A 26,245-nucleotide genomic window follows, 5' to 3' on the forward strand; every position below is an offset into this window, starting at 1 on the left:
ATTTAATCACCTGCCGATCAAAAGGAGTTATATATTGTATTCAGTGTCCCTGTCAAAAAAGATATGTTGGGAGACCTACTATTAGACCCCTATGGAAAAGGGTGGGCGAACACATTAGAAGCATCAATAATAAATGCACTAAACACCCCCTGTCCAAACACTACTTGTTAAAACACGGAGGATCTTTTAAGGGGTCCCAAGTCTGGGGCATACAAAAATTGACAAGGGATTGGAGAGGTGGTGACTTTATTAGGAAAATGTCACGAACAGAAAGTAAATGGATTTTTGAGTTAAACACACTGAAGCCGTATGGACTCAACAATGACATTGAATTGTTTGCTTTTAATTAAATTATTTTTTTAAATACATATTAAAAGGAAAGAAGAAAAAAAAATGGAAAGTGTAATTGTAAAGATTAGATTTTCTATTTTTTATTTTTGGTTCCCTATACGTAGATTATGAATCCAATATATACCTAATAATGATCAGTTGGTTTTGTATCACAACTAATAAATGGATTAAAACATCATATGTTGGTAGTGCATATAGAATGAGAAGTACACATAGAATGAATAAACAATCTTTAAAAAATGTAAAAAGTGTGAAAGGCACATATATAAACAAAATAGACTGAATTATATATTTAATCAAGACGACTACTATGTAGGGGTTTTTTACTACTATATATGGTATATTATCATTTTTACATTTTTTAGTACATTTATGCCCTGGGCACATTTTATTTCTACCCATAATCAAAGTGTCGAAATATGGAGACACATTTTATAGACTCTCCAATGAATGATTGCACCACTATAGCATTTTCAGTTGGAGTATTTAGAAGAGTCCTCAGAAAAACCTTTGCACCAATTCATATTACATGCGGTTTTTTGGATTTAATTATATGTATTGGTTTGTATATAGTAATGGTGACTTTTTTGTAATTGCATCCAATTAAATTCATGTATAAGTAGTATCCTAAGCAACAGCTGAGCTATCCTTGAGGAAGGGGACCGGTAACGCCCCCGAAACGTGCGTCGGATTTGGACCATTGCTCAGCTCACCCTGTGTGGTGATACTCTATCTAGTGACTTCTCCCTCGTGTGGATTAAACCAGCCGTTTAAGGTGACTGCCCAGGCTGCCATTTGAAGAGTTGGAGAAGCTGCATATTGTGCTTAAATTATATCCCTCCTAGGAGCCAGCACCATACAGTGCTCTGTCGGCTCTGCTCCGCTCGCTCTGGAAGCGCTAACAGGAGACTCCTGGACTGCCTATTATACACCCCTCATTAGAGCCAGCCTTGCACAGTGCTCTGTTGGCTCTGCTTTGTTCGCTCTGGAAGCGCTAATGGGGGACCCCTGCACCAACTATATCCCTCCTTAGAGCCAGCACTATACAGCGTTCTATTGGCTCTGCACTGCTCGCTCTGGAAGCCTTGACAGGGGACTCCTGCATTGAAACGGTTCCAGATATAAAGGAGGTTTGTGCAGCAACTAAATCTACGGGGATTCCTGCCTGAATCAAGCCGCAGGTACAAACCTTGTTGGAATAACTGTATGAACCGGTGCCCTACCGCATTGTTGGTTAAGACTGATCGGAGGGCGGCCTCTCCACTATTCCTGAAGGCACCTGGAACGTTGCAAGTTTTATGATTATACTGCAAGCTCCTACTAAATATTTCTGGACCCTCTTTAGATTACAGCGTTAGCTTGATCCGGTTATATATGGTATATTTTAAACACCACCACTATACCATACTAATTTAGTTGGTTGTTTTTGCCACCGGCCAGGGCATTACAACAGATCATTCAGAGAATGCTTGCTGTGATAATTTGATATATATTTGTTTATTTTTATCTTCACTATTATAATTTTCTCTTTTTATGTTTCTATGTACTGTGTGCTATTACTCTTATCCTGTATCTAGAACAAGGATAGCAATAAATTAATAATAAAAATTATAAAATCTTATAAACCCCTTTTTTTTGCGCTGGTTTTTGAGGATTTTATTTAAAATCCCATCTATAGATTAATCGTTATCAGTAGAGTTGAGCGCGGTTCGTGGTTCGTGGTTCTCCAGTTCGCGGCTCGAGTGATTTTGGGGCATGTTCTAGATCGAACTAGAACTCGAGCTTTTTGCAAAAGCTCGGTAGTTCTAGAAACGTTCGAGAACGGTTCTAGCAGCCAAAAAACAGCTAAATCATAGCTTGGTTTCTGCTGTAATAGTGTAAGTCACTCTGTGAATCAAACTATTATCACATTTCAGTGTATAGTGTGCGTGAACAGCGCCTTCAGATCACTGCTGTTTGTATAATGGCGATCGCCATTTTTTTTTTTTTTTTTTCTTGTCTTCCTTCCCTAAGTGCGCGCGTCTTGTGGGGCGGGCCAGCATGTCAGCCAATCCCAGACACACACACAGCTAAGTGGACTTTGAGCCAGAGAAGCAACGGCATGTGTGATAGGATCTGCATGTCACATGTCCCTGCATTATAAAACCGGACATTTTCTTCACGGACGCCATTATCTGCCTTCTGCGTCTTTGGTGTCAGACATCACTGTCGCAGCTCCGTCTTCCTGAGTCCTATAGCCGATACAGCTGTATGCGCTGCATACACAGCGTTAGACAGCTTAGGGAGAGCACTTTATAGCAGTCCTTTTAAGGGCTCCAACCGGCAGGGTCAGAGAGCCATAGGTGACAGGTCCTGCAAACAGCAACAGCGTCTGTGTAGCCCAGGTCAGGGATTTCCTACCTGCATTTCACCATTAGGAGGGAATAGAAAGGCAGGCTTCCATTCCTCTACCCAGAGCACCACAATCCTGCCACTGTACCCTCTTGTCCTCTGCACACTCCAACTGATAACTAAGCCATTATACTAGCAAACACTCAGTGTACCTAGTGGCATCCTATACGTGGCTATTGGACTTTGCTATAGTCCCACTAGTGCAAAGACATTTGCAGAGCGCGTCTGCCTGCGTTGCACACTACAACTCATTCTAACCAAGCCATTATACTAGCAAACACTCAGTGTACCTAGTGGCATCCTATACGTGGCTATTGGACTTTGCTATAGTCCCACTAGTGCAAAGACATTTGCAGAGCGCGTCTGCCTGCGTTGCACACTACAACTCATTCTAACCAAGCCATTATACTAGCAAACACTCAGTGTACCTAGTGGCATCCTATACGTGGCTATTGGACTTTGCTATAGTCCCACTAGTGCAAAGACATTTGCAGAGCGCGTCTGCCTGCGTTGCACACTACAACTCATTCTAACCAAGCCATTATACTAGCAAACACTCAGTGTACCTAGTGGCATCCTATACGTGGCTATTGGACTTTGCTATAGTCCCACTAGTGCAAAGACATTTGCAGAGCGCGTCTGCCTGCGTTGCACACTACAACTCATTCTAACCAAGCCATTATACTAGCAAACACTCAGTGTACCTAGTGGCATCCTATACGTGGCTATTGGACTTTGCTATAGTCCCACTAGTGCAAAGACATTTGCAGAGCGCGTCTGCCTGCGTTGCACACTACAACTCATTCTAACCAAGCCATTATACTAGCAAACACTCAGTGTACCTAGTGGCATCCTATACGTGGCTATTGGACTTTGCTATAGTCCCACTAGTGCAAAGACATTTGCAGAGCGCGTCTGCCTGCGTTGCACACTACAACTCATTCTAACCAAGCCATTATACTAGCAAACACTCAGTGTACCTAGTGGCATCCTATACGTGGCTATTGGACTTTGCTATAGTCCCACTAGTGCAAAGACATTTGCAGAGCGCGTCTGCCTGCGTTGCACACTACAACTCATTCTAACCAAGCCATTATACTAGCAAACACTCAGTGTACCTAGTGGCATCCTATACGTGGCTATTGGACTTTGCTATAGTCCCACTAGTGCAAAGACATTTGCAGAGCGCGTCTGCCTGCGTTGCACACTACAACTCATTCTAACCAAGCCATTATACTAGCAAACACTCAGTGTACCTAGTGGCATCCTATACGTGGCTATTGGACTTTGCTATAGTCCCACTAGTGCAAAGACATTTGCAGAGCGCGTCTGCCTGCGTTGCACACTACAACTCATTCTAACCAAGCCATTATACTAGCAAACACTCAGTGTACCTAGTGGCATCCTATACGTGGCTATTGGACTTTGCTATAGTCCCACTAGTGCAAAGACATTTGCAGCACGTCTGCCTGCGTTGCACACTCCAACTAATTATAACTAAGTTGCATTGTCAGGGATATTTATTCTTTATTATTCTGCTGTTAATAAAGCTAGACCACCACTGCAATCTTCACCACCTCTCAATTTTTACTACCACATTTTCAGTCCACAATCTTGTCGCAATCAACATGAGTGGCAAAATGACAGATGCTGGTGGAAAGGGGAAGAGGCGTGGTGGAAAAGGCAAAAAAGGTTTTGTCCGTGGGGAAGGTGGCAAAGCTCCATTATCATCTGCTGAAGATAGACCATCTACCAGCAAAAGTAAGATGTCTACTACTTACCGTGGACAATCCGATGTGCTCCCTTTGTTACGGACACGAACAACAGGAACAAAGGTAGATGATGGGCAAAAAAGGAAAATGCTTGAATGGATCTCAAGTGGTCCAACAAGTGCCCTCTCTGCCACTTCAAGTACCGCATCCAAAAAACACCAGTCCTCTGAGTTGTCATCCCAATCAAACTTGCTTTCTCCCAGCTCTGAAGTCTCCATCAGCCCTGCACAGTATGGTGGAACTGAGATGGCTGAGTCTGCAGAGCTGTTCAGTCACACTATAGCCTGGGAATCAGAGGTCTGCTCCCAAGCTACAGTGAGTACAGAACAGGAAATGGTCTGCAGTGATGCCCAGAACCTTTGTGACTCAGATTCAGGCCGTGAGGACCAAGTTTCTGAGCATAATGTTGACCCTTTGTCACAAACTGTAACACCTGTGGTTATAGACAATGAGGAACATACTGATGAAGATGAGACGCAGATACCCGATTGGGATGACAACTTAAATATTCCGTCAGGGCAAGAAGAGGCTCGGTCTGAGGGGGAGGGGAGTGCAAACACAACAATTGATGATGACGTTCTAGATCCCACCTACTGTCAACCCCCAGTCAGGCACTCGAGGAGGTCAACAGAGGCGGTGGAGGAGGATGCAACCGACGACGAAGTTACCTTGCGCCTTCCTGGACAGAGTCGGAGCACTGGTAGCACGTCTACAACTGCATCCTCAGCCACCACTCTGCCTATGAGCATTATTCGGGGTGGATCAACAGGTCGCATGGCCTCTAAGCCTTGCCTAGCCTGGTCCTTTTTTCACATCGAAAAAGATCGCCCAACTCATGTGATATGTAACATTTGTCATGATTCTGTTAGTAGAGGTCAAAACCTCAGCAGTTTGACAACTTCTTCCATGAATCGTCACATGACTAAATATCATAAGTCCCGGTGGGAAGCTCACCGTGCTGCAATGCGGCCTAGTGGAGCGAACCATCCACCGCCCGCCCCTTCCACTGCATCCGCGCGCTCTTCATCTTCTAGGACTGTGGGGACAGCTGCCACACCTGTTTTTCCACGCAAAACTTCCACCACTGTAACCGCAACAGGCAGTTTGCTTGTAAGGTCGTCAGTTGGTTTGGAAGGGGAAACAAGTGAGTGTGTACAGCTCTCTCAGACATCGATAGCACCAACGTTGGATGAAGGCAACATCATGTCTCCGCCTGCACTTTCCTCACAAACCTGCATTTTTCAAGGGACACCCTACTCAACACCGTCTACACACAGCAGCCAGATCTCTGTCCCTCAGATGTGGTCAAATAAAAGGCCACTTCCTCCGACCCATGACAAAGCTAAGAGGTTGACTCTATCCCTCTGTAAGCTGTTGGCTACCGAAATGCTGCCTTTCCGCCTAGTGGACACACAGGATTTTAGAGACCTTATGTCTGTCGCTGTGCCCCAGTACCAGATGCCTAGTCGCCACTACTTCTCTAAGAAAGGTGTGCCCGCGCTACACCAGCATGTCGCACACAACATCACCGCTTCCTTGAGAAACTCTGTGTGTGAACGGGTGCATTTCACCACCGATACTTGGACCAGTAAGCATGGACAGGGACGTTACATGTCGCTGACTGGGCACTGGGTAACTATGGTGATAGATGGTGAAGGGTCTGCTGCACAAGTCTTGCCGTCCCCACGACTTGTGTGTCAATCCTCTGTCTGTCCAAGTTCCGCCACTGCTTCTGCATCCTCCACCTCATCTGGGTCCTCCACCTCTGCCCCAAGCCTGCCTGGTCAGGCCACCAGCGTTCTCACTGCGCAGAAGGAATCACGCACCCATCATTACTATGCTGGCAGCAGAGCGCAACGGCATCAGGCGGTCTTTAGCTTGACATGTCTTGGTAATAAGAGTCACACAGCTGAGGAGTTGTGGTCAGCTTTGCGGTCCGAGTTTAATAAATGGTTGTCTCCACTCAAACTGCAGCCTGGTAAGGCCGTGTGCGACAATGCTGCAAACCTGGGTGCGGCACTTCGCCTGGGCAAGGTGACACACGTACCTTGTATGGCTCACGTGTTGAACCTTGTCGTGCAGCAATTTTTAACACACTATCCCGGCCTAGATGGCCTTCTGAACAGGGCACGAAAACTGTCAGCTCACTTCCGCCGTTCAAGCGCCGCAGCAGAGCGACTTGCATCGCTCCAGAAGTCTTTCGGCCTGCCGGTTCATCGCCTGAAATGCGATGTGGCGACACGCTGGAATTCAACTCTCCACATGTTACAGCGACTGTGGCAGCACCGCAGAGCCCTGGTGCAATACGTCATGACGTATAGCCTGGGCCAACGAGATGCAGAGGTGGGGCAGATCACCCTGATGGAGTGGTCTCAGATCAAGGACCTATGCACCCTTCTGCACAGTTTCGACATGGCGACGAATATGTTTAGCTCTGACAATGCCATTATCAGCATGACGATTCCAGTCATTTACATGCTGGAGCACACGCTAAACACTATTCGGAGTCAGGGGGTGGGACAACATGAAGGGGAGGAACTACAGGAGGATTCATATGCGCAAGGGACAACAACATCACGAAGGTCCAGACGTTCATCATCACCAACGCAGCAGGCATGGGACCATGGGGGACAGGGATCGACAAGGGCGCATAGTAGCAGGCGAAATGTTGAGCAAGGTGCAGGAGAACATGAAGAAATGGAGGACGAACTGTCCATGGACATGGAAGACTCAGCGGATGAGGGAGACCTTGGTCAAATTTCAGTTGAAAGAGGTTGGGGTCAGATGTCAGAGGAAGAAAGAACGGGTAGCACCTCTATGCCACAAACACAGCATGGACTTGGTCCGCATGGCTGCGCAAGACACATGAGTGCCTTTTTGTTGCACTACCTCCAACATGACAGTCGTATTGTCAAAATTAGAAGTGATGATGACTACTGGATTGCCACACTATTAGATCCCCGGTACAAGTCCAAATTTTGTGACATAATTCCAGCCATAGAAAGGGACGCACGTATGCAGGAGTATCAGCAGAAGCTGTTACTAGATCTTAGCTCGGCTTTTCCACCAAACAACCGTGCAGGTGCAGGGAGTGAATCTCCCAGTTGTAACTTGACAAACATGGGACGGTCTCGTCATCTTCAACAGTCTACCCGTACCAGTAGGACCTTTTCTGGTGCCGGTAACAGCAATTTTATGGAATCTTTTCATAATTTTTTTAGACCCTCTTTTGCAAGGCCACCAGAGACAACAAGTCTGACACATAGTCAACGGCTGGAGAGGATGATACAGGAGTATCTCCAAATGAACATCGATGCCATGACTGTGCAACTGGAGCCTTGCTCCTTTTGGGCTTCAAACCTACAAAAATGGCCAGAGCTCGCAACTTACGCCTTGGAGATTTTGTCGTGTCCAGCTGCCAGCGTTGTCTCTGAACGTGTATTCAGTGCTGCTGGGTGTGTGCTGACAGATAAGCGCACGCGTCTGTCCAGTGACAATGTGGACAGACTGACGTTCATCAAAATGAACAAGTCATGGATCCAGAAGGAATTTACTACCCCTGTGTCATCCTGGGGAGAGTAAATGCTTGTGGATTTGGAATGTGCTTGATGCAAATCAAAACATCCTGTTTGCAACTAGGGCCCAAGTGCTGCCACTGATGGGGTGGGTGTCTGTGTGGCCCAATTTTTGGAAAAAAGGGAGACTCCGCTTGGAGTAACCCTTGCTTGCTGTGTTTTTAAAAGAAGCCAAGATGAACAGAGCTGGGATCAGGAAAGACTTTGCTACCTACCCCGGTGTCATCCTGGGGACGGATAAGAATGGCGTATTTTTGAATGTGCTTGATGCAAATCTAGCTGTGAAGTGTACAACTGGGGCACAACTGCTGCCACTGAATGGGTGGGTGTGTGTGGGGCCCAATTTTTGGAAAAAAGGGGAGACTCCGCTTGGAGTAACCCTTGCTTACATTGTTTTTAAAAGAAGCCAAGATGAACAAGTCATGGGTCAGCAAAGACTTTGCTACCTACCCCAGTGTCATCCTGGGGACGGCTAAGAATAGCGTATTTTTGAATGTGCTTGATGCAAATCAAAACATCCTGTTTGCAACTAGGGCCCAAGTGCTGCCACTGATGGGGTGGGTGTCTGTGTGGCCCAATTTTTGGAAAAAAGGGAGACTCCGCTTGGAGTAACCCTTGCTTGCTGTGTTTTTAAAAGAAGCCAAGATGAACAGAGCTGGGATCAGGAAAGACTTTGCTACCTACCCCGGTGTCATCCTGGGGACGGATAAGAATGGCGTATTTTTGAATGTGCTTGATGCAAATCTAGCTGTGAAGTGTACAACTGGGGCACAACTGCTGCCACTGAATGGGTGGGTGTGTGTGGGGCCCAATTTTTGGAAAAAAGGGGAGACTCCGCTTGGAGTAACCCTTGCTTACATTGTTTTTAAAAGAAGCCAAGATGAACAAGTCATGGGTCAGCAAAGACTTTGCTACCTACCCCAGTGTCATCCTGGGGACGGCTAAGAATAGCGTATTTTTGAATGTGCTTGATGCAAATCAAAACATCCTGTTTGCAACTAGGGCCCAAGTGCTGCCACTGATGGGGTGGGTGTCTGTGTGGCCCAATTTTTGGAAAAAAGGGAGACTCCGCTTGGAGTAACCCTTGCTTGCTGTGTTTGTAAAAGAAGCCAAGATGAACAGAGCTGGGATCAGGAAAGACTTTGCTACCTACCCCGGTGTCATCCTGGGGACGGCTAAGAATAGCGTATTTTTGAATGTGCTTGATGCAAATCAAAACATCCTGTTTGCAACTAGGGCCCAAGTGCTGCCACTGATGTGGTGGGTGTCTGTGTGGCCCAATTTTTGGAAAAAAGGGAGACTCCGCTTGGAGTAACCCTTGCTTGCTGTGTTTTTAAAAGAAGCCAAGATGAACAGAGCTGGGATCAGGAAAGACTTTGCTACCTACCCCGGTGTCATCCTGGGGACGGCTAAGAATAGCGTATTTTTGAATGTGCTTGATGCAAATCAAAACATCCTGTTTGCAACTAGGGCCCAAGTGCTGCCACTGATGGGGTGGGTGTCTGTGTGGCCCAATTTTTGGAAAAAAGGGAGACTCCGCTTGGAGTAACCCTTGCTTGCTGTGTTTTTAAAAGAAGCCAAGATGAACAGAGCTGGGATCAGGAAAGACTTTGCTACCTACCCCGGTGTCATCCTGGGGACGGATAAGAATGGCGTATTTTTGAATGTGCTTGATGCAAATCTAGCTGTGAAGTGTACAACTGGGGCACAACTGCTGCCACTGAATGGGTGGGTGTGTGTGGGGCCCAATTTTTGGAAAAAAGGGGAGACTCCGCTTGGAGTAACCCTTGCTTACATTGTTTTTAAAAGAAGCCAAGATGAACAAGTCATGGGTCAGCAAAGACTTTGCTACCTACCCCAGTGTCATCCTGGGGACGGCTAAGAATAGCGTATTTTTGAATGTGCTTGATGCAAATCAAAACATCCTGTTTGCAACTAGGGCCCAAGTGCTGCCACTGATGGGGTGGGTGTCTGTGTGGCCCAATTTTTGGAAAAAAGGGAGACTCCGCTTGGAGTAACCCTTGCTTGCTGTGTTTTTAAAAGAAGCCAAGATGAACAGAGCTGGGATCAGGAAAGACTTTGCTACCTACCCCGGTGTCATCCTGGGGACGGCTAAGAATAGCGTATTTTTGAATGTGCTTGATGCAAATCAAAACATCCTGTTTGCAACTAGGGCCCAAGTGCTGCCACTGATGTGGTGGGTGTCTGTGTGGCCCAATTTTTGGAAAAAAGGGAGACTCCGCTTGGAGTAACCCTTGCTTGCTGTGTTTTTAAAAGAAGCCAAGATGAACAGAGCTGGGATCAGGAAAGACTTTGCTACCTACCCCGGTGTCATCCTGGGGACGGCTAAGAATAGCGTATTTTTGAATGTGCTTGATGCAAATCAAAACATCCTGTTTGCAACTAGGGCCCAAGTGCTGCCACTGATGTGGTGGGTGTCTGTGTGGCCCAATTTTTGGAAAAAAGGGAGACTCCGCTTGGAGTAACCCTTGCTTGCTGTGTTTTTAAAAGAAGCCAAGATGAACAGAGCTGGGATCAGGAAAGACTTTGCTACCTACCCCGGTGTCATCCTGGGGACGGCTAAGAATAGCGTATTTTTGAATGTGCTTGATGCAAATCAAAACATCCTGTTTGCAACTAGGGCCCAAGTGCTGCCACTGATGGGGTGGGTGTCTGTGTGGCCCAATTTTTGGAAAAAAGGGAGACTCCGCTTGGAGTAACCCTTGCTTGCTGTGTTTTTAAAAGAAGCCAAGATGAACAGAGCTGGGATCAGGAAAGACTTTGCTACCTACCCCGGTGTCATCCTGGGGACGGATAAGAATGGCGTATTTTTGAATGTGCTTGATGCAAATCTAGCTGTGAAGTGTACAACTGGGGCACAACTGCTGCCACTGAATGGGTGGGTGTGTGTGGGGCCCAATTTTTGGAAAAAAGGGGAGACTCCGCTTGGAGTAACCCTTGCTTACATTGTTTTTAAAAGAAGCCAAGATGAACAAGTCATGGGTCAGCAAAGACTTTGCTACCTACCCCAGTGTCATCCTGGGGACGGCTAAGAATAGCGTATTTTTGAATGTGCTTGATGCAAATCAAAACATCCTGTTTGCAACTAGGGCCCAAGTGCTGCCACTGATGGGGTGGGTGTCTGTGTGGCCCAATTTTTGGAAAAAAGGGAGACTCCGCTTGGAGTAACCCTTGCTTGCTGTGTTTTTAAAAGAAGCCAAGATGAACAGAGCTGGGATCAGGAAAGACTTTGCTACCTACCCCGGTGTCATCCTGGGGACGGCTAAGAATAGCGTATTTTTGAATGTGCTTGATGCAAATCAAAACATCCTGTTTGCAACTAGGGCCCAAGTGCTGCCACTGATGTGGTGGGTGTCTGTGTGGCCCAATTTTTGGAAAAAAGGGAGACTCCGCTTGGAGTAACCCTTGCTTGCTGTGTTTTTAAAAGAAGCCAAGATGAACAGAGCTGGGATCAGGAAAGACTTTGCTACCTACCCCGGTGTCATCCTGGGGACGGCTAAGAATAGCGTATTTTTGAATGTGCTTGATGCAAATCAAAACATCCTGTTTGCAACTAGGGCCCAAGTGCTGCCACTGATGTGGTGGGTGTCTGTGTGGCCCAATTTTTGGAAAAAAGGGAGACTCCGCTTGGAGTAACCCTTGCTTGCTGTGTTTTTAAAAGAAGCCAAGATGAACAGAGCTGGGATCAGGAAAGACTTTGCTACCTACCCCGGTGTCATCCTGGGGACGGATAAGAATGGCGTATTTTTGAATGTGCTTGATGCAAATCTAGCTGTGAAGTGTACAACTGGGGCACAACTGCTGCCACTGAATGGGTGGGTGTGTGTGGGGCCCAATTTTTGGAAAAAAGGGGAGACTCCGCTTGGAGTAACCCTTGCTTACATTGTTTTTAAAAGAAGCCAAGATGAACAAGTCATGGGTCAGCAAAGACTTTGCTACCTACCCCAGTGTCATCCTGGGGACGGCTAAGAATAGCGTATTTTTGAATGTGCTTGATGCAAATCAAAACATCCTGTTTGCAACTAGGGCCCAAGTGCTGCCACTGATGGGGTGGGTGTCTGTGTGGCCCAATTTTTGGAAAAAAGGGAGACTCCGCTTGGAGTAACCCTTGCTTGCTGTGTTTTTAAAAGAAGCCAAGATGAACAGAGCTGGGATCAGGAAAGACTTTGCTACCTACCCCGGTGTCATCCTGGGGACGGATAAGAATGGCGTATTTTTGAATGTGCTTGATGCAAATCTAGCTGTGAAGTGTACAACTGGGGCACAACTGCTGCCACTGAATGGGTGGGTGTGTGTGGGGCCCAATTTTTGGAAAAAAGGGGAGACTCCGCTTGGAGTAACCCTTGCTTACATTGTTTTTAAAAGAAGCCAAGATGAACAAGTCATGGGTCAGCAAAGACTTTGCTACCTACCCCAGTGTCATCCTGGGGACGGCTAAGAATAGCGTATTTTTGAATGTGCTTGATGCAAATCAAAACATCCTGTTTGCAACTAGGGCCCAAGTGCTGCCACTGATGGGGTGGGTGTCTGTGTGGCCCAATTTTTGGAAAAAAGGGAGACTCCGCTTGGAGTAACCCTTGCTTGCTGTGTTTTTAAAAGAAGCCAAGATGAACAGAGCTGGGATCAGGAAAGACTTTGCTACCTACCCCGGTGTCATCCTGGGGACGGCTAAGAATAGCGTATTTTTGAATGTGCTTGATGCAAATCAAAACATCCTGTTTGCAACTAGGGCCCAAGTGCTGCCACTGATGTGGTGGGTGTCTGTGTGGCCCAATTTTTGGAAAAAAGGGAGACTCCGCTTGGAGTAACCCTTGCTTGCTGTGTTTTTAAAAGAAGCCAAGATGAACAGAGCTGGGATCAGGAAAGACTTTGCTACCTACCCCGGTGTCATCCTGGGGACGGCTAAGAATAGCGTATTTTTGAATGTGCTTGATGCAAATCAAAACATCCTGTTTGCAACTAGGGCCCAAGTGCTGCCACTGATGTGGTGGGTGTCTGTGTGGCCCAATTTTTGGAAAAAAGGGAGACTCCGCTTGGAGTAACCCTTGCTTGCTGTGTTTTTAAAAGAAGCCAAGATGAACAGAGCTGGGATCAGGAAAGACTTTGCTACCTACCCCGGTGTCATCCTGGGGACGGATAAGAATGGCGTATTTTTGAATGTGCTTGATGCAAATCTAGCTGTGAAGTGTACAACTGGGGCACAACTGCTGCCACTGAATGGGTGGGTGTGTGTGGGGCCCAATTTTTGGAAAAAAGGGGAGACTCCGCTTGGAGTAACCCTTGCTTACATTGTTTTTAAAAGAAGCCAAGATGAACAAGTCATGGGTCAGCAAAGACTTTGCTACCTACCCCAGTGTCATCCTGGGGACGGCTAAGAATAGCGTATTTTTGAATGTGCTTGATGCAAATCAAAACATCCTGTTTGCAACTAGGGCCCAAGTGCTGCCACTGATGGGGTGGGTGTCTGTGTGGCCCAATTTTTGGAAAAAAGGGAGACTCCGCTTGGAGTAACCCTTGCTTGCTGTGTTTTTAAAAGAAGCCAAGATGAACAGAGCTGGGATCAGGAAAGACTTTGCTACCTACCCCGGTGTCATCCTGGGGACGGCTAAGAATAGCGTATTTTTGAATGTGCTTGATGCAAATCAAAACATCCTGTTTGCAACTAGGGCCCAAGTGCTGCCACTGATGGGGTGGGTGTCTGTGTGGCCCAATTTTTGGAAAAAAGGGAGACTCCGCTTGGAGTAACCCTTGCTTGCTGTGTTTTTAAAAGAAGCCAAGATGAACAGAGCTGGGATCAGGAAAGACTTTGCTACCTACCCCGGTGTCATCCTGGGGACGGTTAAGAATAGCGTATTTTTGAATGTGCTTGATGCAAATCTAGCTGTGAAGTGTACAACTGGGGCCCAAGTGCTGCCACTGAAGGGGTGGGTGTGTGTGGGGCCCAATTTTTGGAAAAAAGGGAGACTCCGCTTGGAGTAACCCTTGCTTGCTGTGTTTTTAAAAGAAGCCAAGATGAACAGAGCTGGGATCAGGAAAGACTTTGCTACCTACCCCGGTGTCATCCTGGGGACGGATAAGAATGGCGTATTTTTGAATGTGCTTGATGCAAATCTAGCTGTGAAGTGTACAACTGGGGCACAACTGCTGCCACTGAAGGGGTGGGTGTGTGGGGCCCAATTTTTGGAAAAAAGGGAGACTCCGCTTGGAGTCACCTTGCGGTGTTTTACATGACTTTAGAAGGGCGTGCCATGCCTATATCTGTGTGTCCTCCTCTTTTTCCTTGTCCAGCTGTTTTGTTTTCGCATGAGTACATGTCCTTGTCACTTTCCCATGTGTTTGTGTTGTGTTGTGAGTTGTTTGTCACCTTTTGGACACCTTTGAGGGTGTTTTCTAGGTGTTTTACTGTGTTTGTGATTGCCTGCCATTGTTTCCTATGGGCTCGAGTTCGGTTCGTCGAACGTTCGACGAGCCGAACTCGAGCCAGACCCCCCGTTCGGCGAACCGCCTCGAGCCGAACCGGGACCGGTTCGCTCATCTCTAGTTATCAGGCAAATTGAAGGGGTCTTTTTTGCCATTAAACCTAGCTGCAAGAGTACAAGGGTTATTGGGTCAAGCGCTAACAATTGCCTACAGGCAGTATATAATGTTCTTGAAATATTTTTATTCACTGTATTCACTATATGGTAAAACTGATGTGTCGGTGTGATGTCTCAGGTCGGTGTGAGTTCGTAGATCCCAAACATAAATAGGTTTTTAGCTAAAGGGTTTAAAAAAAATCAGAAGTTTGTCCGTGACCCATAGCATTTTATAGTTACATCTCCCGGAAGGCTAATGGCAACCCCCCCCCCCGGAAAGCGCAAAATCGGCTGGTCGAGATGGGGTTGTTCCCTGATAAAAATAACCTCATAAAAACGCTGAGAACAAAAACGCACCAAAACGTCGTAAAACGCATGCGTTTTTTTTATGGATTTTTGCCACGGATGCATTTTTGTTCATTTTTGGCACTAAAAAAAGTGGTTAGGTGCGCACATACCCCTAGGCAACGTGCAAATATTCAGTGTTTGGTGAGCTTTTTACCTCAATATTAAGGCCACATGCACATGTTCAGTGTTGGTGAGTTTTTTTTTTACCTTTAGTAAAAAGGCCACATGCACACCTCCAGTGTTTGCTGAGTTTTTTACTTCAGGATTTGTAGCCAATACCATGAGTAAGTAGAAAATACAGAAGTGGTGGTGACGTGTTTCTATTATACTTTTCCTCTGATTGTCCAACTCCTGGTTTTGGCTTACAAATACTGAGGTAAAAAACTCACTAAATACTCACTGTGTGCACGATGCCTTACAAATACTGCATTAAAAAAACTCATCAAGTGCTCAACGTGTGCACGTAGCCTAATACTGAGGTAAAATACTGAACAAATACAGTGTGTGCACGTGGTTTTTCAGAGTACTGACACCCAACAAGTGGTAATGGTTGTTTTAATAAATTTGCATAAATCCACAATGAGGGCAAATATTAGAAATTCTGTTTTATATAGTATCAGATAAATATTAGTGATGAGCGAGTACTAAAAAGCTCGGGTGCTCGAGGCTCGGGCCGAGCATCCCAAGATACTCGTGTACTCGGCCCGAGCACCGAGCCCAATGTTATCCTATGGGAGACCCGAGTAGTTTTATGAAATGACCCCCGGCAGCATGTAGAAACCCTAAAAATGTCACAAAAGTCTCAGAAGAGTGCTCAAATGACATGGCAACAGCATGGGGAAGACCCCTTGAAGCATTTATCACTCAAAAGTCACAGCTGTGAACAATTTTGTCCGCGTTTTACGCCATTTTTACGGACTCACCAGAAAACCTTCCAAAATGACACCAAAATGAATTTTCATGGCGGAAATGTTAAGGGCACATACCCAATAGTGAGATAGAGCTGGTGTATGTTACTTTTGGAGATTACATGAAAGATTTTACGTGAAAACATTGTGTGGCCCTTCGATGTCCCTGAGAAGAGACGTACATGAAGGCCTCTTGAGTCTAATGTGCCCATTTTGAGGAAGTGGGTCTATTGTAGTATAGCCCTTTGGCAGGGCAGCCAAAAATTGGGAGGCTCCACGTTGTCCCTGGATAGAGACGCGCATGAAGGCCTGTAAACCTGGTGTCCATTGTCAGGAAGTGGGTCTATTGTAGTATAGGCCTTAGGCAGGGCAGCCAAAAATTGGGAGACTCCACATTGTCCCTGGATAGAGACGTGCATGAGGGCCTGTAAACCTGAAGTGTCCATTGTCAGGAAGTGGGTCTATTGTAGTATAGCCCTTAGGCAGGGCAGCCAAAAATTGGGAGGCTCCACATTGTCCCTGGATAGAGACGTGCATGAGGGCCTGTAAACCTGAAGTGTCCATTGTCAGGAAGTGCGTCTATTGTAGTATAGGCCTTAGGCAGGGCAGCCAAAAATTGGGAGGCTCCACATTGTCCCTGGATAGAGACGTGCATGAGGGCCTCAAAACATTGTTCCCATTGCAAAGGAGCGGGTGTCCTGTCGTTGTAATGTCCATTCTGAAAGAATGGGCGAAAAAATTTACCACTGGGGGTATACCTGAAACAAAGACCTAACTATTGTAACGGTCATCATGGTGGCGCATGAGGAGAAGGAGGAGCAGTCCAGCGATTATCCAAAGTCCAGAAGTGTGTACCCATGGGTGAGTGGAGGTACATGGCAAATTCCCGTTACAAACTTTAAATTCCGCTCTCATTTGCTGGTGGTGTGGTGAAGTCTGGCCCAATCCAACCCTTGTTCATCTTGATCAGAGTCAGCCTGTCAGCATTTTCAGTTGACAGGCGGGTGCGTTTATCTGTAATGATTCCACCTGCGGCACTAAAAACACACTCTGACAAAACGCTAGCGGCAGGGCAGGCCAGGACTTGCAAAGCGTAGAGAGCCAATTCATGCCACGTGTCCACCTTGGATACCCAATAATTGTAGGGCACAGAGGAATGTCGGAGTACAGTTGTTCGATCTGCAAGGTACTCCTTGAGCATCTGGGCAAACTTAGGATTTCTTGTGGCACTACCCCGCACCTCAGGGGCTGTGGTACGTGAGGGGCTGAGAAAACTGTCCCACATCTTAAAGACTGTTCCCCTACCTCTGGCGGATTGGACTTGTGCCCCTCTCGGCTGTACGCCTTGGTTGTCCACTGATTCCTGACCTATGCCGCTAGCGTTTTGTGAGGGGAATGCTTTGCCTACTTCCGTGACTATGGCCTTCCGGAACTGCTGCATTTTGGCTGACCTCTCCGCCTCGGGAATAGGAGACATAAAGTTCTCCTTGTATCGTGGGTCTAACAGTGTTACTAACCAGTAATAATTGTCGGCCAATATGTTCTTAACGCGAGGGTCACGAGACAGGCAGCTTACCATAAAGTCAGCCATGTGCGCCAGACTCTTAACAGCCAGTACTTCAGTATCCTGACCAACACGATGACTGAACATGCTGTCCTCCTCCTCCTCCTCCTCATCTACCCTGTCCTCTGGCCAGCCACGCTGAACCGAGGATATGACTGGTGTGCATGTCATATCCTCAATTTGGCCGGAGAGTTGCTCCATGTCTTCATCCTCCTCCTCGTCATAGTCCTCCACTGCACGTTGTGATGAGACGAGGCTGGGCTGTGTGTTATCACCCACACCCACTACTGTTTCTTGCTGCAACTCATCGCGCACCGCCTGCAATGCATCATGTTTGTTTTTGAGCAGAGACCGTTTTAGAAGGCAGAGAAGCGGTATGGTGACGCTAATAATGGCGTCATCACCACTCACCATCTTGGTGGAGTCCTCAAAGTTTTGGAGGATGGCACATAGGTCGGACATCCAGCTCCACTCCTCAGGTGTTATGTGTGGAGTTTGACCCATTTCCCGAAGGCTTAGGTGATGCAGGTACTCAACAACTGCCCTCTTCTGCTCACATATCCTGACCAACATGTGCAGAGTTGAATTCCAACACGTGGGGACATCACACACCAGTCTGTGAGCCGGAAGATGCAAACGGCGCTGAAAGCCGGCAAGGCTGGCTGAAGCAGTAGGTGACTTTCGAAAATGTGCAGACAGGCGGCGAACTTTTACCAGCAGATCAGACAGCTCTGGGTATGACTTTAGAAATCGCTGAACCACGAGGTTGAGCACATGGGCCACGCATGGAACATGTGTCAGCTGGCCTCGCCTCAAAGCCGCCACCAGGTTCCGGCCATTGTCACACATGACCTTTCCTGGCTTTAGGTTCAGAGGTGTGAGCCAGTGATCTGCCTTCTGTTTCAGAGCTGTCCACACCTCTTCTGCATTGTGGGGTTTGTCACCTATGCAGATTAGCTTCAGCACAGCCTGTTGCCGCTTCGCCGAGGCAGTGCTGCAGTGCTTCCAGCTTGGGACTGGTGTGGAGGGTAAAGTGGATGAGGATGCGCAGGAGGAGGAGGAGGCTGAAGAGCATGACATTCCGGAGCTGTAGAGTGTGGGTGAAACCCTGACTGAGGTAGGGCCTGCAAACCTTGGTGTGGGAAGGACATGTTCCGTCCCTCGCTCAGACTGGGTCCCAGCTTCCACAATATTAACCCAGTGTGCCGTCAACGAGATATAGCGGCCTTGCCCACAAGCACTTGTCCACGTGTCTGTGGTTAGGTGGACTTTGGGTGAAACAGCGTTGTTCAGGGCACGTGTGATGTTTTGTGACACGTGGTTATGCAATGCGGGGACGGCACACCGGGAAAAATAGTGGCGGCTGGGGACCGAGTAACGTGGGACAGCTGCCGCCATCAGGTCGCGGAATGCTTCTGTCTCCACCAGCCTAAAAGGCAACATTTCCAGCGCAAGCAGTCGCGAAATGTTAGCATTTAGAACTGTGGCATGTGGGGCGTTGGCAGTGTATTTGCGCCTGCGTTCAAAGGTTTGCTGAATGGATAACTGAACGCTGCACTGGGACAAGGACGTGCTTGATGATGGTGTTATTTCTGCGTAGGCAACTGCAGGTGCAGGACCGGAGGAGGCTTGTTCGCAGGCAGCATGGACAGGGGATTGGCTCGCATGCACAACAAGCGAAGACGTAGCAGTAACATCAGCAAGCACTGCTCCTCGACTCTGTTGTACTTCCCACAAAGTCGGGTGCTTGGCTGACATGTGCCTGATCATGCTGGTGGCGGTCAGGCTGCTAGTTTTGGTACCCCTGCTGATGCTGGCACGGCAGGTGTTGCAAATGGCCTTTTTAGAATCATCTGGAGCCAACTTAAAAAACTGCCAGACTCGGGAAGACCTAACATTTGTACAGGCACCTTGTGTCGTGTTGTTGTTCCGGGGAACGGTTGCCTGCCTTCTGCCTGGAGCCACCACCCTGCTTCTTACTGCCTGTTGGGATGCTACGCCTCCCTCCCCCTGTGCACTGCTGTCCTCGCTCTGCATATCCTCCTGCCAGGTTGGGTCAGTTACTGGATCATCCACCACGTCGTCTTCCTCTTCCGCACCCTGCTCCTCCTCCTGACTTCCTGACAATTGTGTCTCATCATCGTCCACCCCTTGTTGAGACACGTTGCCAACTTCGTGAGAACGTGGCTGTTTAAATATTTGGGCATCTGTACATACAATCTCCTCATGACCCACTTCAACATGAGCTGGCGAGAGGCCAGAATGTGCGAATGGAAACGTGAACAGCTCTTCCGAGTGTCCAAGTGTGGGATCAGTAATGTCCGAGGACGTGTACTCAGCCTTGTGGTAGGAAGGAGGATCAGGTTCTGAAATGTGCGGTGCAGTATCACGGCTACTGACACTTGACCGTGTGGAAGACAGAGTGTTTGTGGTGGTGCCAATCTGACTGGAAGCATTATCCGCTTTCCAACTAACAACCTGTTGACACTGGTCTTGGTTCAAGAGCGGTGTACTGCTGCGGTCCCCAAGAATTTGGGACAGGACGTGCGAGCGACTAGATGTGGCCCTTTGTTGTGGCGAAATTAGAGCTTGCCCACGACCTCGGCCTCTGCCTGCACCACCATCACGTCCACTTCCTTGTTCGTTGCCAATGCCCTTGCGCATTTTGCAATGCTGTGCTGACGTGTATTCACTAGACTTGTGCGTTATATCCAAGTTTGTGCAAAACGCACACAAGTGCACCTGTACGCTGCCACCGACAGGCACACATGTGCCGTTTTTAAATGCAAGCACGGACACACTAAGAACCTAACAGGTTTTTAGGAGCGACAATTACTGAGAAGTCTGACACTATCAGACACTGCTGACTGATGTGTATTATTCACTAGACTTGTGCGTTATATAATAGTTTGTGCAAAACATGCACCTGTACGCTGCCACCGACAGGCACACACGTGCGGTTTTTAAATGCAAGCACGGACGCACTAAGAACCTAACAGGTTTTTAGGAGCGACAATTACTGAGAAGTCTGACACTATCAGACACTGCTGACTGACGTGTATTATTCACTAGACTTGTGCGTTATATAATAGTTTGTGCAAAACGTGCACCTGTACGCTGCCACCGACAGGCACACACGTGCGGTTTTTAAATGCAAGCACGGACGCACTAAGAACCTAACAGGTTTTTAGGAGCGACAATTACTGAGAAGTCTGACACTATCAGACACTGCTGACTGACGTGTATTATTCACTAGACTTGTGCGTTATATAATAGTTTGTGCAAAACGTGCACCTGTACGCTGCCACCGACAGGCACACACGTGCGGTTTTTAAATGCAAGCACGGACGCACTAAGAACCTAACAGGTTTTTAGGAGCGACAATTACTGAGAAGTCTGACACTATCAGACACTGCTGACTGACGTGTATTATTCACTAGACTTGTGCGTTATATAATAGTTTGTGCAAAACGTGCACCTATACGCTGCCACCGACAGGCACACACGTGCGGTTTTTAAATGCAAGCACGGATGCACTAAGAACCTAACAGGTTTTTAGGAGCGACAATTACTGAGAAGTCTGACACTATCAGACACTGCTGACTGACGTGTATTATTCACTAGACTTGTGCGTTATATAATAGTTTGTGCAAAACGTGCACCTGTACGCTGCCACCGACAGGCACACACGTGCGGTTTTTAAATGCAAGCACGGACGCACTAAGAACCTAACAAGTTTTTAGGAGCGACAATTACTGAGAAGTCTGACACTATCAGACACTGCTGACTGACGTGTATTATTCACTAGACTTGTGCGTTATATAATAGTTTGTGCAAAATGTGCACCTGTACGCTGCCACCGACAGGCACACACGTGCGGTTTTCAAATGCAAGCACGGACGCACTAAGAACCTAACAGGTTTTTAGGAGCGACAATTACTGAGAAGTCTGACACTATCAGACACTGCTGACTGACGTGTATTATTCACTAGACTTGTGCGTTATATAATAGTTTGTGCAAAACGTGCACCTGTACGCTGCCACCGACAGGCACACACGTGCGGTTTTTAAATGCAAGCACGGACGCACTAAGAACCTAACAGGTTTTTAGGAGCGACAATTACTGAGAAGTCTGACACTATCAGACACTGCTGACTGACGTGTATTATTCACTAGACTTGTGCGTTATATAATAGTTTGTGCAAAACGTGCACCTATACGCTGCCACCGACAGGCACACACGTGCGGTTTTTAAATGCAAGCACGGATGCACTAAGAACCTAACAGGTTTTTAGGAGCGACAATTACTGAGAAGTCTGACACTATCAGACACTGCTGACTGACGTGTATTATTCACTAGACTTGTGCGTTATATAATAGTTTGTGCAAAACGTGCACCTGTACGCTGCCACCGACAGGCACACACGTGCGGTTTTTAAATGCAAGCACGGACGCACTAAGAACCTAACAGGTTTTTAGGAGCGACAATTACTGAGAAGTCTGACACTATCAGACACTGCTGACTGACGTGTATTATACACTAGACTTGTGCGTTATATAATAGTTTGTGCAAAACGTGCACCTGATCGCTGCCACCGACAGGCACACACGTGCGGTTTTTAAATGCAAGCACGGATGCACTAAGAACCTAACAGGTTTTTAGGAGCGACAATTGCTGAGAGGTTTGACACTATCAGACACTGCTGACTGACGTGTATTATTCACTAGACTTGTGCGTTATATAATAGTTTGTGCAAAACGTGCACCTGTACGCTGCCACCGACAGGCACACACGTGCGGTTTTTAAATGCAAGCACGGACACACTAAGAACCTAACAGGTTTTTAGGAGCGACAATTGCTGAGAAGTCTGACACTATCAGGACTGTTTTAGACTTTGTACACCAGCCCCAGATATGATGAAGGCTGGTATACGGTCACCACTAGGAATGGCTATATACCCTGCCTGCCTGCCTGCCTGTATACTGCTACAATAGTCCTGACAAGGACTCTTCTGGTCACTAGCCTGTATTCCGACCTGGCTATACCCTGCCTGTATACAGCAACAATAGTCCTGAGAAGGACTCTGCTACTCTACTCCGACCTGGCTATACCCTGCCTGCCTGTATACAACTATAATAGTCCTGAGAAGGACTTCTGGTCACACTGTTTGCAGCCCTGCTACGGAAATAACTATAAAGGGCCGCAAACCTTTCCCTGAAGCAGAAACACTCTCCCTGCACTGACTGTCTGGATGGCTGTGTGCAGAGCACAGCACGCCCGCCGGTATAAAGGCTCGGTCACGCTGTGCAGGCTGGCCAATCACTGCAATTCCACAACTAACAGGGCTGTGGCATTGCAGTGGTCTGCCAGCCAATCCCTGCATGAGGGCTGGCTCTCAAAAGAGCGCCAACATGCAGGAATGAAGACCACGAGTACAGCACGAGTATCGCGAGATTACTCGGTCCCCGCCGAGTAGCCCGAGTACAGTGATACTCGTGCGAGTACCGAGTAGTAACAAGCATACTCGCTCATCACTAATAAATTTGCTTCTTTCTCCACATATCAGCCACTTCTTTCATTATCCCTGCTTTTTCTGAAAAATAACTCAAATCAAAATGATCTCAAAACAGAGAATTGTCAGGTTACAGCACCTTTTATAATTTATGAAGAACAAATAAGAAGAAGTGAGCAGAACTCCACACAGATACACCTAAACTTGTGTTGCAGTTTCAAACCACTGTTATACGTCAGTGCTGTATTCACAAACGAACAGCTCAGTAGTGCTGTGTAATGTCCCCCATGCCGCTGTGTGATACCCCCATAGGGCAAAAAGGCTCTCATGCCTCTGTATAATATACCCCATGCTGCGGTATAATATCCCCCATGCTGTGTGTAATATCCCCCATTCTGCTGTGTAATATCCCCTATGCTGCTGTGTCATATCCCCCATTCTGCTTTGTAATATCCCCATTCTGCTGTATAATGTCTCCCAGGTTGCTATATAATATCCCCCATGCTACTGTGTAATTTTCCACCATGCTGTGTACTAACCCGCATTCTGCTGTAAAATGTGCCCCATGTTGCTGTGTAATGTCCCCCATGGTGCTGTGTGATACCCTCATTCTGCCGTATTACGCATTACACCCATTCTGCTGTGTAATATCCCCCCCATGCTGCTGTGTAATATCCCCCCATGCTGCTGTGTAATATCCCCCCAAGCTGCTGTGTAATATCCCCACATGCTGCTGTGTGATACCCCCATGCTGCTGTATAATGTTACCAATGCTGCTGTGTAATATCCCCCCCATGCTGCTTTGTTATATCCCCCCATGCTGCTGTGTAATATCTCCCATTCTGCTGTATAATGTCTCCCATGCTGCTGTTTAATATCACCCATTATGCAGTTTATTATCCCCTATTCTGCTGTACAATGTGTCCCATGCTGCTGTGTGATACCCCCATTCTCCTGTACCATATCTCACATACTGCTGTGTAATGTGTCCCATGTTGCTGAGTATTATTCCCCATTCTGCTTTAAATCCCCCATTCTGCTGTATAACGTCCTCTAGGTTTCTGTGTAATATCCCCCCATGCTGCTGTGTAATATCCCTCCCAAGCTGCTGTGTAATATCCCCACATGCTGCTGTGTGATAACCCCATGCTGCTGTATAATGTTACCAATGCTGCTGTGTACTATCCCCCATTCTGTTGTATAAGGTGCCCCATGCTGCTGTAATGTCCCCCATCTTGGTATGTAATATCGCCTCTTTTGCTGTATAATGTCCCCCATGCTGCTGTGTTATATCCCCCATGCTGCTGTTATATCCCCCCATGCTGCTGTGTTATATCCCCCATGCTGCTGTGTTATATCCCCCCATGCTTCTTTGTTATATCCCCCATGCTGCTGTGTAATATCCCCAATGCTGCTGTGTAATATCTCCCATTCTGCTGTATAATGTCTCCCATGCCGCTGTTTAATATCCCCCATGATGCAGTTTATTATCCCCTATTCTGCTGTACAATGTGTCCCATGCTGCTGTGTGATACCCCCATTCTGCTGTACAATATCTCACATACTGCTGTGTAATGTGTCCCATGTTGCTGAGTATTATTCCCCATTTTGCTTTAAATTCCCCATTCTGCTGTATAACGTCCTCTAGGTTGCTGTGTAATCGCCCCCATGCTGCTCTGTAATTTTCCCCTATGCTGCTGTTTATTTTTCTAAATGCTGCTATGTACTATCTCTCATTCTGCTGTATAATGTTGCCAACGCTGCTGTGTAATATCTCCCATTCTGCTGTATAATGTCTCCCATTCTATTGAGTAATGTGCCCCATGCTGCTGTATAATATCCCCCATACAGCTTTGCTCTATCCTTTATTCTGCTGTATAATGTCCACCTTGTTGCTGTGTAATGTGCCTTATGCTGCTGTGTAATCTCACCCATGCTGCTGTGTGATACTCCCATTCTGTTATACAATGTCCCTCATGCTGCTGTATAATGTGCCCCATGCTGATGTGTAATATCCCTTATGCTGCTGTGTATTATTTCCCATTCTGCCTTGCAATATGCCCCATTATGCTGGATAATGTCAGCCATGTTGCTGTTTAATGTCTCTTATGCTGCTGTGTAATGTCCCACATGTTGCTGTCTAATATCCCCCATTCTGCTGTGTTATCCCCCATGCTGCTGTGTAATTTCCCCCATGCTGATGTGCAATTTTCACCGATGCTGTTGTATAATGCTCCCAATACTGCTTTGTACTATCCCCAATTCTGCTGTATAATGTCCCCTTCGATGCTGTGTAATTTCTCCCATGCTACTGTGTAATATCCACCATTCTGCTGTACAGTGTCTCCCATGGTGCTGTGTAATATCCCTCATGCTGCTGTGTAATATCCCCCATGTAGCTGTGTAATATGCCCCATTCTGCTTTATAATTTCCTTCATATTGCTGTGTAATGTCCCCCATGCTGCTGCGTGATACCCCTATTCTGTTGTGTAATATGCCCCATTCTGCTTTATAATATCCCCTATTGTACTGTTGTAATGTCCCCATTTTGCTGTGTCATATCCCCATTCTGCTGCATAATGTCCCCCAGGTTGCTGTGTAATGTCCCCCATGCTGCTGTATAATGTGCCTCATGCTGCAGTATATCTTCCATGCTGCTGTGTAATTTTCCCCCATACTGCTATTTAATGTGCCCCATGCTGCTGTGTAATGTCTCTCATTCTGGTATGTAATATCTGTTATACTGCTGTGTATTATCCCCCATTCTGCCCTGCAATATGCTCTATTCTGCTAAATAATGTCTATTATGCTGCCATGTAATGTCTCTTAAGCTGCTGTGTAATGTCCCTTATGCTGCTCTGTTATTCCCCCCTTCTGCTGTATGTCCCCCATGCTTATGTGTAATATCTCCCATTCTGCTGTGTAATATCCCCCATTCTGCTGTGTTATGTCCCCCATGCTGCTGTGTAATTTTCACCCATGCTGTTCTATAATGTTCCCAATGCTATGTACTATCCCCAATTCTGCTGTATAGAGTCCCCCTCGATGTTGTGTAATATCTTCCATTCTGCTGTATAATGTCCTTCAGGTTTCTGTGCAATATTCCCCATGCTGCTGTCTAATATCCACCTTTCTACTGTATAATGTCCCCCAGGTTGCTGTGTAATCTCTCCCATGCTACTGTGTAATATCCACCATTCTGCTGTATATTTCCCCCATGCTGCTG

This window comes from Anomaloglossus baeobatrachus, chromosome 2 (genome assembly GCF_048569485.1).
Source record: "Anomaloglossus baeobatrachus isolate aAnoBae1 chromosome 2, aAnoBae1.hap1, whole genome shotgun sequence".
NCBI classification, from domain to species: Eukaryota; Metazoa; Chordata; class Amphibia; order Anura; family Aromobatidae; genus Anomaloglossus; species Anomaloglossus baeobatrachus.